This window comes from Mandrillus leucophaeus, unplaced genomic scaffold (genome assembly GCF_000951045.1).
Source record: "Mandrillus leucophaeus isolate KB7577 unplaced genomic scaffold, Mleu.le_1.0 Scaffold221, whole genome shotgun sequence".
Lineage (NCBI taxonomy): Eukaryota > Metazoa > Chordata > Mammalia > Primates > Cercopithecidae > Mandrillus > Mandrillus leucophaeus.
In genome coordinates this window covers 3344158-3358929 of record NW_012102266.1, presented here as the reverse complement: position 1 = coordinate 3358929, position 14772 = coordinate 3344158, and the positions used below count along the sequence as shown (strand labels likewise).

At 42.9% G+C, this 14772-nt stretch overlaps 1 protein-coding gene across 2 annotated transcripts in view; it reads right to left on the bottom strand.

Moving 5' to 3' along the window:
* MARCH3 (membrane-associated ring finger (C3HC4) 3, E3 ubiquitin protein ligase) overlaps nucleotides 1–14093 on the bottom strand; it is a 149516-nt gene extending 135423 nt beyond the window's left edge. The window contains exon 1 of one of the 2 annotated variants that reach the window (XM_011981202.1): nucleotides 12874–14093. The gene's annotated coding sequence lies outside the window, so the exon portion shown is untranslated. Of the gene's footprint in view, nucleotides 1–12446; nucleotides 12694–12873 lie in introns of those variants that run through there. The other variant, XM_011981203.1, reaches the window with a different exon arrangement.
* Nucleotides 14094–14772: the final 679 nt, after the last annotated feature.

The window sequence follows — 14772 nt, the reverse complement described above, 5'->3', positions numbered from 1 at the left end:
TAGCCTATCTCAAACATGCTCAGAACACTTATATTAGCCTACCATGGGGCAAACTCATCTAATACAAAGCCTATTTATAATAAAGTGTTGAATATCTCATGTAACTTAGTGCATACTATGTTGAAAGTGAAAAACAGAATGGTTGTATGGGTACCATCACAAAGTTGAGAAAAGTCAAACCATCATTAAGTCGAGGACTATCTGCATTAAGCTCTCTTGAAACTTTACATAATACCCCTATATCAAAGAACTTTGATATCTGTATCTTTTTTCATCCTCAAACAAAATGAAGAATTTTTTTTAGTTTTTAAATTTTATAGGAAAAAAATCTGAGAGGGATATATTCAGCTCAAATGACAACTGGCATCCTACTTTATTCCTAGTGTAGAAGATAAAGACTGGATTATTAGAGGCCAAAACTTATAAATATTCATTCCTTCATTAACTTATTAACTCTTCTGTTCATTTGCTTTACAAAACAGCTAGGGTCTCTACCTTCATTGAGTTTATATTCTAGTAGAGGAGGCAGATAAAAACAAGTAGACAAATGAGTAAATTACATAAGATTGTGAAGCCAGGTGCGGCGGCTCATGCCTGCAATCCCAGCACTTTCGGAGGACAAGGCGGGCAGATCACCTGAGGTCAGGAGTATAAGACCAGCCTAGCCAACATGGTGAAACCCCATCTCTACTAAAAATACAAAAATTAGCTGGGTGTGGTGGTGGGCGCCTGTAATTCTGGCTGCTAGAGAGGCTGAGGCAGGAGAATCACTAGAACCCGGGAGGTGGAGGTTGCAGTGAGCCAAGATCATGACAGTGCACTCTAGCCTGGGTGACATAGCGAGACTTCATCTCAAAAATAAATAAATAAATACAAATAAAAAAACAAATAAAATAAAAATAAAAAAAGATTATGACAAGTACCATGAAGGAAACAAAAATGGGGCAGAAACAGAAAATTGGTGGTAGTGCAGGGGATCCTAACAGATGAGATGGGGTAGTCCTGGGAGGCACTACCTATGAAGAGGAGACATTCAAAGGCCTGAATGGAAAGGATGTCGACATACAAACTGAAGATGTACAAGCCAAGTGGAGGGAACAGCAAATGCAAAGGACCAGAGGTGGAAATGGGACTGGCTCATTAGACTAACAACATGGAAGCCAGTATGGTTGGAAAATTGAGTGAGGGCCAGAGGGTAAGTAATGAGGTCACAAAGATAAGCAAGCCGATCACTCAACGCCCTGTAAGCCATGGTAGTCTTGGGATTGTCTTTCAAGCAAAGGGAAACCATGGAGAGCAAGCTGAACCTAAGTCCAATCCTAGCTTAGCCACTTTGTAGCTATGTGACCTAAGCAAATTACTAGCTCCTCTTGGATGCTAAAATCCTAATTTACAAAAGGGTACTCAATAAATAATGGCCATTTACATTCATCAGTAATTATCAGTATTGTTAATGCTATGAAATATAAAGTTAATAAAAAATTTTATATTTAAATAGCCTATACTGCAAAATAATATGAGAGAAACATAGAATTATTGAGAAATAAGCAAATTATTTAAATCTTTTTCATTCAGTAAAGATCATTCACTTATTTAGTACAAATAGATATAAATTAGTACATTCAAGTTCATTAGGGTTTATTGTGGTCCTAATCAGAATAATTATTGATTTTGGCACATTTCTCTGTCCTTAATTAGTCCACATTGTGCCTTTTCTCTTGCCTAGGCCTTGCCATTTTGTATCCAGATAGTCATGAAGGGAATTTCATAGTTATTTTCCAAGTCAGGACAAGTAGTAGACACACTGCCTGCCAACATCTACCACTCTACCCCATCCCCCACATACCTATACATACTTCTTTCTTGCTAACAGAATCCTAATTTTGTTCAAGTTCACTCCCTCCCTCCCTCAGGCAATGATGGCAGTCCTTTGCTAGTGACACTGACAGATGGACATGCAAAGCAGTTCTGATCAGAGAGCTGAGAAATCCTCTGGGATTCTTCTTAGCAATAATTTCATATGCTTCAAAAGGAGACCTTGGAACGGGGGCAGCAGACCCATTTTATGTGCTGTAGATATTGTCTTGCCTGCAAGTAACATCTAAACTGCTGAAGCCATCTTGCAAATAAGAAAAGAACCACTTAGACTGGAACGGTCCCTGAGAACAAGAGAGGCAGAGAGATGAAAGGACCCTGTTTCCTTGATGATATTATTGTGCCACTGAATCACCCAATCCTGCCACCTGCCTTACTTCTCACATGAGATAATACACTTCCTTACTGTTTATGTCAATTTGAGTTGGAGTCTTTTGTTTTGTATGCAGGAGATATACTACCAAGTGTATCACATTACTTCCATGTGGACATTTCCATTTGGAAACATCACAATTTCTTTGTTTCTTAGCAGGTCTAGGACAGGAACTAGGACTCTGATTCTAGCCCAGTGATCTCAAGAATCCTGGGATAGGAGACGAGACAGCTTTTTAATTTACAACACTGGCATAGTCACCCAGAAAAGCCCAAAGGGAAATGCCCTAGAAATCACAACAGAAAGATGGTACCTTAGCATGAGTAGCCAGTACCAAATAATCTCTCTGTGGCTTTCCCTACCTGTTTAATAACTTTGACTTTTACCTCCTACCTGTCTGAGACATCTGTTCTTCTCCCATGACCTAAACAAAGTACAATTTTCATTGGTCTTCTGTTGCTATAAAGCAGCCAACTCAGCTCTTATCCAATTACAAGAGTTTCAACAGAGATCACATAGAGCTATCATAGATCCCAGGCACAGGCCAGATGTTAAGGAAGCAGAAGTAGCTTCACACTCTATAGGTACAAGAGGTTAAAGTGGAGGGGCACTCCAGAGAAGGGGTGCAATATTTTAAGGAGGTAGACTTACCTGAACAGAAAAGAGGAAAAAATCTTGACCATCTGTTATGGTCTAAATATTTATATCTCCCCAAAAAGACATTGAATCCGAATCCCCAGTGTGATAGTATTAGTACGTGGGGCCTTTGAAAATTGATTATGAGCCCTCCTGAATGGTATTAGTGCCCTTATAAAAAGAGACCCTAAGCCGGGTGTGGTGGCTCACGCCTGTAATCCCAGCACTTTGGGAGGCCAAGTTGGGCAGATTGCTTGAGCTCAGGAGTTCATGATCAGACTGAGCAATATGGTGAAACCACGTCTCTACAAAAAATGCAGAAATTAGCTGGGCATGGTGGCATGCATCTGTGATTGCAGCTACTCGGGAAGCTGTGGCAGGAGAACTGCTTGAGCTCAGGAGGTTAAGGCTGCAGTGAGCCGAGATTGCCACTCCACTCCAGCCTGGGTAACACAGCAAGACCTTGTCTCAAAAAAAAAAAAAAAAAAAAAAAAACAAAAACCCAAAAAAACAAAAACAAACAAACAAACAAATAAATAAATAATAATAAAGTAAAAATAAAAAGAGACCCTAGAGAGCTAGCTAGCCCTTTCTGCCATGTGAAGTTACAGTAAAAAGGCACCATCTGTGGAGAAGAAGGCCCTTCCCAGACATCAAATCTGCTGGCACCTCGATCTTGAACTTCCCAGCATCCAAAACTGTAAGTAATAAATTTCTATTGTTTATAAGTTACTCAGTCTATTTGTTACAGCAACCCAAACAGACGAAGATATCATCAAACGACATTGGCTATTTTTTTCAGCCATGTAGAGTTTTAAAAAGTGAAAATATTAGGGACCAGAAAAAATATCCATTTACTACCCCTCCGAGTCCCCCCCCTCGCCCCCTACACACACAAAGCATAGATGATAACTGACTATGGAGGGAAAGGATGGAGTAGGATTATTGCTTGGGGAACTGATGGTGGGGGTCAGAAATAAAAGATTACATAAATGTCTAGTGGTTCACAACAAGCAAAAAGCAGGATGGCATGAAACCAAATTAACCATTCCAGTCTAATAAGCAGTTTTCCTACAAGAAAATTATAGAATTATAAATTTTGCATGTAATAGAAAGCAGAAATTATAATACACACAGATTTCATAATTTCATACAGTATTTGAGAAACATTACTTGGAAAATGGGGTGAACATTATAACTGGTGGAAATTTGCTAAGAGACCATAATTAAAACGGAATAGTAAATGGTGCCTTAGCTCTTGAAAGGGTCACTATCGGGATTCCATTTAATGTCTTCATTGCTAATTTGCAGTGAAAGTGGAAATTCATTCAATGTAAGGAGAGTATCTAACTGTGAGATGTTGCCAGGGGCAGGAAAGTGTAGAAAAATAAATGAAGAGGTTAGAAACAATACAACTTAATTAGGTAGATCACCCAAAACACAAAAAATAGAGTAAAATAAATGAAGAGAAAAACCTGAAATTCACTGGCAATAATTCTGAAGGGAATGAAAAAAGTGACAACTGTTGATATTAGCTATAAAAGTAATAACTTAGCCTCAAAAGAGAAACAGACCACAGCTAGTGAAAACAACAAATTAAGAATCTATCACCAAAAGATACATCAGTCCACATGTCCTGTTTTTAAAGAAAGCAGGGTAGGCCTGTCCTTCTTCTCCATATTCTGTGTATACTTGTTTTGGTTTTATAGAAAACCTCATCTTCTTGGTTGTAATGAATATGTGTGTTGCTATTTGAGTCATATGATCTTGTTTCTCAATGATAGATAAGTGAGTGGGAAGTGGTAAGAGTAATTAGACAAATAAGGGGGAGGTATCACTGGCAAGGATGGGTAAGGTTGGTGAGAACTAAGGTTTTGTGAGGTTAATCACTTTTTTGCTGTGTAGGCTGTCAGAGCATGTAATATCCCATCAGAAAATCACACTGGAATGCTCTAAGCAAGTCCTTTGAGAATGGGCAAAAATGCATTACTCTCAAAGGGAAAAGATTAATGGTGACACTGATGGTAACAGAGCTTTTATAAAGTGGAGCTCTTACCTGAAAAGATGGGGAAAGAGAATATCACAGAAAGGAAAACATTACTGGAAGGTGGAGGCTGAATTAAGGAGTAAGTTGAAATTAGGGAAACAAAAGGTAAGAACTTTCTGGCTGAGAACCTCAGTATGTGCAAAGTGTAAGAGGAATAAGATTTAATAGTTAGGATACTGAAAAGCAGATATGGGAAAATGCAAATTTCCACAGGGAGAACATCTACTAGTTGCCAGAAAGGGTCTGCACATAATTGGTTCTACAACATCCCTTGAGTCCTCCCAACCCCCGATCCAAAGGCAAAAGCACAAGCCCTAGGATACGCAGAAACAGGTGCTCCTGATTTCCAAGACCCAAGAGAAACCAGCATTTGAGTTCATGACCTAATCTGGGATTGCTCATCTTTTCTGTGGCCTCAAACATATAAGTACCTTCTAGGCTTAACCATTCAATTCTCTATTTTCTTCTTGGCAGGCAGGTATGAGAAGAAAGCACCTACATTAAGTGAGGCTCAATCTCCCAGATGAGACAGAAAACAGGGGACCTTGATCTCTTGCAATCATTTAAAGTCCCATAAGATCCAATACAAAAAGGCTATCCTAATGTCCCCTTCAGGTAGTTGGCTTAATTCAACTGATCCTTGGTCTGTACACACGGACACATGGTCCGTACACGACCTCAGCAACCCACTGCCCAGGACTAGTGTTTACCTAAGCCATCAGACCATGTGTTAAACATGACTATGTAGAGGGTGCTTTGTAAAGAAAAGGAGATTTACAAATGAAAACGACAGTCTTCCCTCAGTATACACGAGGGACTGGTTCCAGGACATCCACATATACTGAAATCCACCAATATAAGTCCCCCATTTGGTCCTGAGGAATCTATGTACATACAAAAACTCTGTCCTCCCTATATGTGGCTTTCAAATCCTGCCAATACTGTATTTTTGATCTGCTTATATAAGTGGACCTGTACAGTTCAAACCTGTGTTGTTCAAGCGTCAACTGTATTATAAAAATTAGTTTATAAAATAAAAATTTGCTGGAATTGTATTTTTTTAAAAAAAGTTTCCCTCAGGCTGAGCATGGTGGCTCACACCTGTAAGCCCAGCACTTTGGTAGGCTGAGGTGGGCAGATCACTTGAGGTTCAGGAGTTCAAGACTAGCCTGGCCAACATGGCGAAACCCCATTTCTACTAAAAAATACAAAAATTAGCCAGGTGTGGTGGTGCTTCCCTGTAATCCCAGCTACTTGGAAAGCCAAGGCAGGAGAATCACTTGAACTAGGAGGTGGAGGTTGCAGTGAGCCGAGATTGTGCTGTTGCACTCTAGCCTGGGCGACATAGTGAAAATCCATCTCAAAAATAAATAAATAAATAAAAATAAAAAATAAAAAAGGGTGACCTCAACAAATGTCAAACTTCCCCTTCGTGCTGAACTTCAGACATTAGCAACCTCTAGGCCAAGCACCATTTTGCTCTTCAAAGACCCCTAAACCTCCCACGGCCAAAGCTTAGTCACCTGCATTGGATGACAAAAGGAACCAAGTCATCTTCAACTTCAAATGACATTAGAGTGAAATTGTCCCAAGTTTCAAAGTAGGACTCATGCGTCAGCTGCCTTTTCAAGATATGACAAGGGGTATTGGAACAAAAGAGAAATCAGGGGAGATGACCTAGCCTAGGGTGGGAGTTGGAGACATCCTTGAAGAAGACACACAGGAAGGTAGTGAGAGGAGGAGGCAAGGTAGAAATGAAATGGAGGGACTTTGGAGATGGATGGAGTAGGAATGGATGATATAATAGTTCTATGAAGTGTTGAGATCACTGCTAAAGTTGACCGTTGAACACCAGGATTCAGCTATTGCTACCATTCAAACTTTTGGTGAACTATCTTTATGCATATCCTTTTAAGGCCTTGTAAATGTTCACTTGTAATTTGCGGTAGCCTCTAGTGCACCCAGCAACCGTTTCTTGAGTAACCTTGCTTGAGAAGCTACAAGATGAAAAGTGTGGTCCCTCCCCTCAAGGGTCTCCAAGAGGGAGAATACAGGAGATAAGGTTCTGTCTGAAGAAGACATCAGGTCAAACAGGGACAGAGAAAAGCTTCCCAAAGGCACTAATATTTGAACTGAATCCTGAATTGGCTAAGTAGAGAAGTACTACCCATGATAGGTACTCAGTTAGTATTTGTTAATTAATTTTAGCTCACTTTCATTTGTAATGATTACCTGAAATATCGTTTAAGGACTGGGAGCTAGTTCTTATCACCACTTTTTCATTATTGTCAATTAAAAAGATAAGTCTATCTATTTTAGTGTTCAAGGGTATAATCTGAAAAAGTATTATATCTTACCTTTGGCAGGGGTGGGGGAGTGTACTCATAATTTTCCCAATTATGAGGTCTCTTCTTGTTCTATTATTTCATAGCAAAAAGTTTTAAAAGCCTTAAAAAACAGCACATTTTGCTCACTTGAAAGATGTTTATATTTTAGCATAAAATACACTCAGCAGCTCCTAACATAATTGGATGGCTACACATTGCAAAAACTTGATTTCTTTTTAATCAAATTTTTAGAACCATACTGGGTTTCTTGCCAGTACTGCAATAGTGAGCAATAAATACATCATTAGATCAATGGTGGTCCAATGATGGATTACTCAAAAGATAGTTCCAGCCAAAAGGAATAAACCCAGAAGTAACACTGTGCAGAGATTAATAAAATATTGTTTAAAACACAGATACTAAGTTAATATAACAGGGAAGAAAACACTGCAAAATAGAACAGAACAGCCATAGGTTTATTATATAGTGATATTGATCACAGATTTTCCTAAGTACTCCAGAGCAGCCACACTATTATATATGCCTCTGATTAGACCCAGAGATGAGAAGGAAAAAGTTATATATATATATAAAGAAACTAACCAGGGGAAGGCCTGCTGCTATAATAAATTATTTAAAGCAAGCAGGGTGAGCAGGTTGTGAAGACAATATAAAACAGAATCAATGCCTCCAAGAAACTCTAAACCGTCTGCACCTCTATAAATTTCTTACCACCCTGTCTGGCATTTTACTGGAGGTATTTCTTTTCCATCATGCTACCCATCCCACCCCTGACCCTTCACTTTTTGCCCAGTTCTTTTCTCAGAGCTTAACATTTGTTTTCCTTCTGTAACCCAGGATGCTGTCTTCAGTTATATTTTTCAGCTTGTATCAGGAGAGTGTCTGTGAGGCCACAGATGAGTGCATCTGTCACTTCATTCATCTGGATCTTGAATTTCCCACTGACACTGTAAGCTGGGAATATCTAATATGATACACATATCAACATGACTTCAGTATTATCCTTCATCTTTTTCTTTTTTCTTACTACTATTATCATTAAATCCACAAGCTTAAGCTGTTGTGAAACTTTTGTAGCTCAACGACTGTCCTATATTAGAGGATATTACTAGAACCAAAAAGTTAAAGTGAAGGTTGGGAACTTAAGGTGGCATTTTGGAGGACAAATGGTAAAATGGCTAAAATGGAAGAACTAGGAGATGTTAAGAGCGCAGATTGACTTAAAAAGTGAATTTTTTACAAGTAGATTTTGCTATGGGGATAAGGGTAAGAAAAGAAGCATAAAAACTTGAAAAGAATTTGTCAAAGGAAAGTTAGATGCCAGAAGAATGCCATAGCTTAAAAAAAAAAAAAGTTATAATAGAATTGTTGCTTAGAAGCTTGCAATGACCTACGGCCCAGTTTCAAGAAAAGCAGCATTCTACTATAGTTTTTTTTAACTGGGCAGAAATCAGTCCCATTGTATGAGCAGGGGCTGTGGATAGTATATTTTAGGCTTTTCCATTTTTCTAAGTCTGTCCAATCACACAGTAGCTAGGCAAATAAAACAAAAGCAACCCTATTTTGCCAGAGTAAAAACATTAGCAGCTTAACATGACAATAGACAAAACAGCACAGGGCTAAAACACTGGTCTAAAGGATTCTACACGTAGGCTTTGCTGCTTTTGTAATCTGGGACTTTTAGCAAATTATTTTCCTCTCTGGGTCAAGCCTGCCTGGTTAAGGTCAGGGTCATTGAACTAATTATTACATACGGTAGTTAACTTTATAAAGAAAACTATTACAAGGTCACATTCAATATAAGAAACAATTTGAAGAAAAAGGTTAAAAAAATTGTAGATAATATGAATTACTAAGCATAACCCTATCATATCACCACAATGCTAAATCAAAACAATTTAAGTTGCAAGGCCAGCTTCTCAGTTATTGGTGTCAACTTTGAATATGAAAGACAAGATCTAAATATTATCCTTTTGTAGCTGCTGTTTGCTCATCTGTAAGAAAGTGGGAAAAAAATCATTGTCCTCAAAGGATTGTTAAGATAAGTGACCTATCAACATGCCTGCCAAGTGCTTCTTTAAACAGAATTACTCTGTAAAAGTCCCAGTGACGATCCAGTGTTCTGGAACAATCCAAGTTCAATACCCTGGCCTATCCACATCCTTTTGTTATGAGGCTACTTCTCACCTCTGAAAGAAGTCATTTGTTTTTTTAGCTACTTGGATGGTAGAAAGAGGGAAGGGTAACTTCTGATAGATCTTTTCTCTTTCAAACCTTATTTAGTAGTCTTAAATGGAGAATTATGCCAGTCTGAAATGGGAGAACAGAATCCAAATGTCAGTATCAAATGATAAATAAAAAACTAATTGACAATAATAAAAATTCACAGTGTTCTCAGTGAAAGGAGAGGTAGCAAACAATTCTCAACCCACATCTCTGTGACAATGAGAAAATCTATTTACTCAATTAATTGGGCAGCTCAAAATACTCCTAAGGTGACTTTCAGAAAGTAAGAATCTCTGGGCCTCTGGGTGGGTGGCCTGGGACACTCTTCCTGGCCACAAGCAAAATAGCCACAGCTTCCCAAGGAGATTATTGACCTTATATAGTCTGTAGTAGCCCAGCTGTGGTGCTGGGCTTTGTTCTAGAACAGCTTTTAAAGAGAAAAAGGGTGCCTCATGAAGATAAGGATTCTACCTTGCAGGAGGAAATGCTCAACCATGTGAATTAGGACTAGCAGTCACCCCAGAGCATCCCAGGACTCCACCGAACTCAGAGTGGGGGGTGAAGGAACTAAGACTGGGGTTTGGGGTTGGGTCTTAAATTCATCAGGTCTTGTTTAATCAGGCAGACTTCCTTAGAATCAGGGCCAACCTGGAATAGGGATAGTTGAGGATTCCAAAACACTTTCAGACATAAGACAAAAGGGGTCCATTGTTGAAGACAGAGAGTTAATGCATTACCTATAAATTTCACATGGCCAGTAAATGCCACCTGGACATTTCTGAACAATTATTTGTTAAATCAACTCACAGACTATAATTTTTCTTTTATGTCATTAACACCATTCCAGTGTTTCTCAAAGTACAGTGAAGGGATCCCTGGCATTAACATCACTTGGCGGTGCCTGTGAAAATGCAGATTCCTAAGTTCCACCCCAGACTCCTAAATTGAAACCCCGGGACTGAGGTCCAGTCCAAGAACTGAATTTCTAAGAAACAGCCTAGTTAATTTGGATGATTCATATCAAGGCGGAAAAATTATTATGTCTATATAGTCCATTAGAAATTTAAAGACATTCACAGATTAGTGTTTTGTATGTTTTCCCCAAAATGCTTATATACCATAAAATTGAAAACAATACTTCTTGTGATGAGTTCTTAAAAACCATTCCAGCTTATTCTGCCCATATTTAATGAATACCATTATTAAAATGTAATTATGAGCATAAGATTATTGGGAAAATATGAACTATGCTTCTCAAGAATACTGCCTTTATTTTGCCACCAAAGTAATTATGCTATTAAAGGAATTTATTGTTTTTTAAAGTATCAGTCACTTGGCTGCAAGAATTTATTAAGCTATTATACTCCTCCCATACCCTTTTAGTCATCAGAATTTTTGTGATAAAGCCTTTTTATTATTTTAAAACTATAAATTGCGAACCATTGCAACTAGTGATTAGACTGACTGTGAATATATGTCCAGGTTATAAATTCCTAAAAGCATGTTTCATTAGAATTACCAAGGCAGTCTTAACTATAGCTTCTGTGATAAAGCTCTGTTTACTTCTATTAAGGTGGGGTTTTTTTGTTTTTTTGGTTTTTTTAGTGCAAAATGATTCAGTTTTAATGCATTCTTTTAACAAGCAAAAGCAAACGGTTTCTGATATACATGCCATACTGCGAGGCTGTAAACCAGTGTTGCATGGTGATGTGACAAGCACCACATTTCTAGAGGGATTTTTTTTTTCTCCAAGCTCCCCCTCCCCAAGCCGTGGCTATAATTATTTCACAAAATGCAGTTTGCCATTTCTAGAGACAAACATTTCCTTCTCCCTCACCTAACTGCAAGTTCAGGCCAAATATTGAATGAAAATGAACTTGAGAGGCAGCCTTTGTTTGTAGCATGTTGTTTCTGCTAAGAGTTGCCCCCTACCCCGGCTCCACCCCAGTGGTCAGACTGAAGTGTACATGTTATGTTTTAACAGATGGGCCGGCTGGCGGCTGCTGGGCTGTAAAACAGGAACGCGTAATCTGCACCGAGTGGTATTGAACTGAACGCTCGTAAAGTTCATGGACATACTCTGACCCAGACAGACCAGGCAGATGAAGACATGCTTACGCATACACACTCACTAACACCCCACAGCTCAGAGGATCCATCTCTGTGACCCAAGGGAAGTTCAAGGCTGAATTATCCCTTCATATATTTACCTCATTCACCTTTTAATTTTATATATACACACACTCACACATGTACACGTATATACGTGTGTATATGCGCATCTACATCTACATATACACATACAGAACTCTATATATCAACATTTTCATGTATTTTCAAAGGTCTAAACATCCCCAAATTCTGGACCTGTTTCTGTCTAGTATTTTCAAAAGCTCTCATTCATGTCAAATATGAATTATAAGAAAACATCGTAGTGAATTCTATTTAGTCCACACATAATATAAAGTACATGCATGTAGTTGGCCTCAGAAAAACAAGCGGCTTTTACCCCCTTACCATTAAGGCGGAAAAAACAATCTAACCCAGACCGAGTCACAAACGGAGTGTCAGGTTTAACCTTGAGTTCTCTGCTGTCAATTCCTGACTCAACTTCATTACCTAAACACGCAGGTGCTCAAACACCAACCGACCAGGCTGGCGATCCCTTTCGCAGCCTCTAGGATTCTCCAGGGCTCCGGGCACCAGAACCGACAACAGCTCCCGCCTGGTCCTAACGAAGTCCTTCGGACACCCCTTGCGGGTGGATGTGGAGGTCCGAGCACCTCAGGAGGGGCATGGATTCAAGTGCTAATAGAAAGCAATTACTTTAGAAAGTTCAAAGCCCAGCAGTGCTCCCAATTCCTCTCAGTAGCTTCAGAGCACTGAAGCACCCGCTACAGAACCCGGCTGGTACTCCAGTTCTCTGGCGCTGAGACCCCACCTTGAGCCCGATGAGCGCTCGCTCAGCCTGGGGATCCAGACGCGGACGCTAGGTCTTATCGTGCGGCACAGCGCGGGTAATTTCTCAGGAACTGCGGTTCACCCGCCGCGGGCGCGGAGGCCGCCCCAGCGCTCTGTGTAGTCGCCGTAGAGGGGCAGGGGACGCGTCCCGGCCCCACCTACCCATGTCAATTATGCCAAGTTGGTGCGGACGGGAGCCTGGTCCCGGGCGGAGTTGGGATGCTTTTGACAACAAGAAGTTCGGGAGTGGGGATATTGGCACGGAGTAAATCCCGCCCAGCCCTGACCTCCCCACAGCGGTCACGCTCGGACGAACGGACCGCCGAGCGCCAGGACGCGTCCTGTCCCCTCTCGCCGGCGCCGAACCGTGCCGAGAGGAGCCGCTAGCCCGGCGCGCGGCCACTCACCCTCCTCGCCGAGTCCCGATCGCAAACCGACGTCCCTGCTGCGGGTTCTAAGTGCCAAGTTGCCCCCACTCGGTGGCTGCTCACGGCCCAGTGGACCAGGCACATTGGCTCCGGCGGGCACCTCAGCGGGAGTACGGCAAGCCTGGCGGCCGCCGCGGCTACACAGTCGCCCGGAGCGCGCTGACAATTCACGGACCTGCTCAACGAATGAGGCGGAACGCCGGGCTGAGCGGACCAGGCTCTGGAGGGGAGGCGGGGCCGCGCGGCGGGAGGGGCGGAGCCAGCCCCGGGGCGTCATCAGCCCATGACTGGCGGAGCCGGCAGCCAATCGTGGTGGCGTTGGGGCCTCCCCGTAGCCGCTGTCCAGTCGCCTGCGGCCGAGGGCCGGCTAGGGAGACGCGCCGGTGGCTGGGAAGTTGGTTGTTGCGAAGGGCCGTGGCTGCTGGCGGGCGCTGCGGGGCTCTCTGCATCGGGACCCGAACGGCTCTGGAGGGAGGCAGCGGCCCTAGAAGGCAGTTGGCTGAGAGAGACCAGGAGCTTTCGGAGCTGCCGCGCGCATAGCGCTGAGGAGCAAGAAGCCACCCTCAGCGCGGGTCGACACGCCAGTACCTAGCGCCCGCAGCAGGCGCGGAACTTAGCTGTCCCATAGGAGCCCCGCCCGGAGGAAGCTGAGGGCCCAGAAAGGATGAGTTCCGGACCGGGTCACCCAGTCGCAGGTGGAAACCTGGGCTCCTCTGGAAAAGGTTCTGATCTCGATCTGGCTATCTCTGAAACAAAACTCCAGCCCCGCAAACCCCCCAAAGTTCAGTACACGTCCCCGTCCTCACCCCTGCCCTCCGGGCCACCGGCAGCGGGGTCTTGCCGGCGCCTCGGGTCTCCTCCTCCCGACCCAGGGCGTCGCGGGCACAGCTGGCGGCCAACAGAAGGCTTGGGCGCTCGACGGCGCCGGAAGCTGTGAGACCCTCCCTCTGGACGGACTGCCCTGCGGGGTGGCATCCTCTGCGGTGACTTCTGCTGCTGTCTTTGGGGTCCGCCAGGATTCCAAAATGCAGGGCGGGTGGCTGGAATTATCCATCTTCGTGGACAGGAAACCCCGGAACGAACCACATCTGTCCCACTCTGCTTCCGCCCTCCTTCCCCGTCGCGAGCTCCTGGCTGGGATGAAGACATCGGGCGAGCTCGGGGATCCCGACCTCTCAGGGGTCACTCGCAGCTGAACAGCCTGGAATATGGCCTTGTGGGCCCTTCCAGCCCAACCCCCTAGGACCCCGCTGCTTATCTTGTCAACCAGTTTCTGAGCCCCTACCCTGGCTGCAGCACGCGCTTGCACAGGCGCGCTGAGCTACTAACATAGAATCAAAAGCAGGGGGTTGGGTGTTCTTGCTTTCCCGCTGAAGCCTAGAATGTAAGCAAGCCCTAGACCGTCAGCTCTGGGTGGGTAGGGGCCTCTCCCTGCCTAGAACTGCACTTGCCATGGGTAGGCACCTAACCCTTATTAGTAAAGGGTCAAACAACCTGCTGCCCGGATACTGACCTTCACCACTTATCTCTTGCTTCCAGCCCAAGCGCACTTCAGACCATTGCCTCATTCAGGTCCCAGGAGTCCTAAGGGTTTTAGTCTCTCAGTATGGGCAACTATTCACATGTAAGGGAGCTGCAGGTGTTATTTCAATGCCATCTGGCCTCTATAAGGTCTTGCATCATAGCTGACCTCTCATGAGAAGGTTCTGATGAGGTCACCAGGGAGAAGGAATGTAAAGGGCTGGTGGCTGAAAAGGAGTGAAATGGCCCCTCTTAGGTGAGTTCTGGCTTAGTTTGAGTTTCAACTCTGTCTCCTCAGCTCCATTTCTCAATGGGAAAAGGTTCATAGGAAGGTTGTCAGAAAGGCAGGAGACTAGG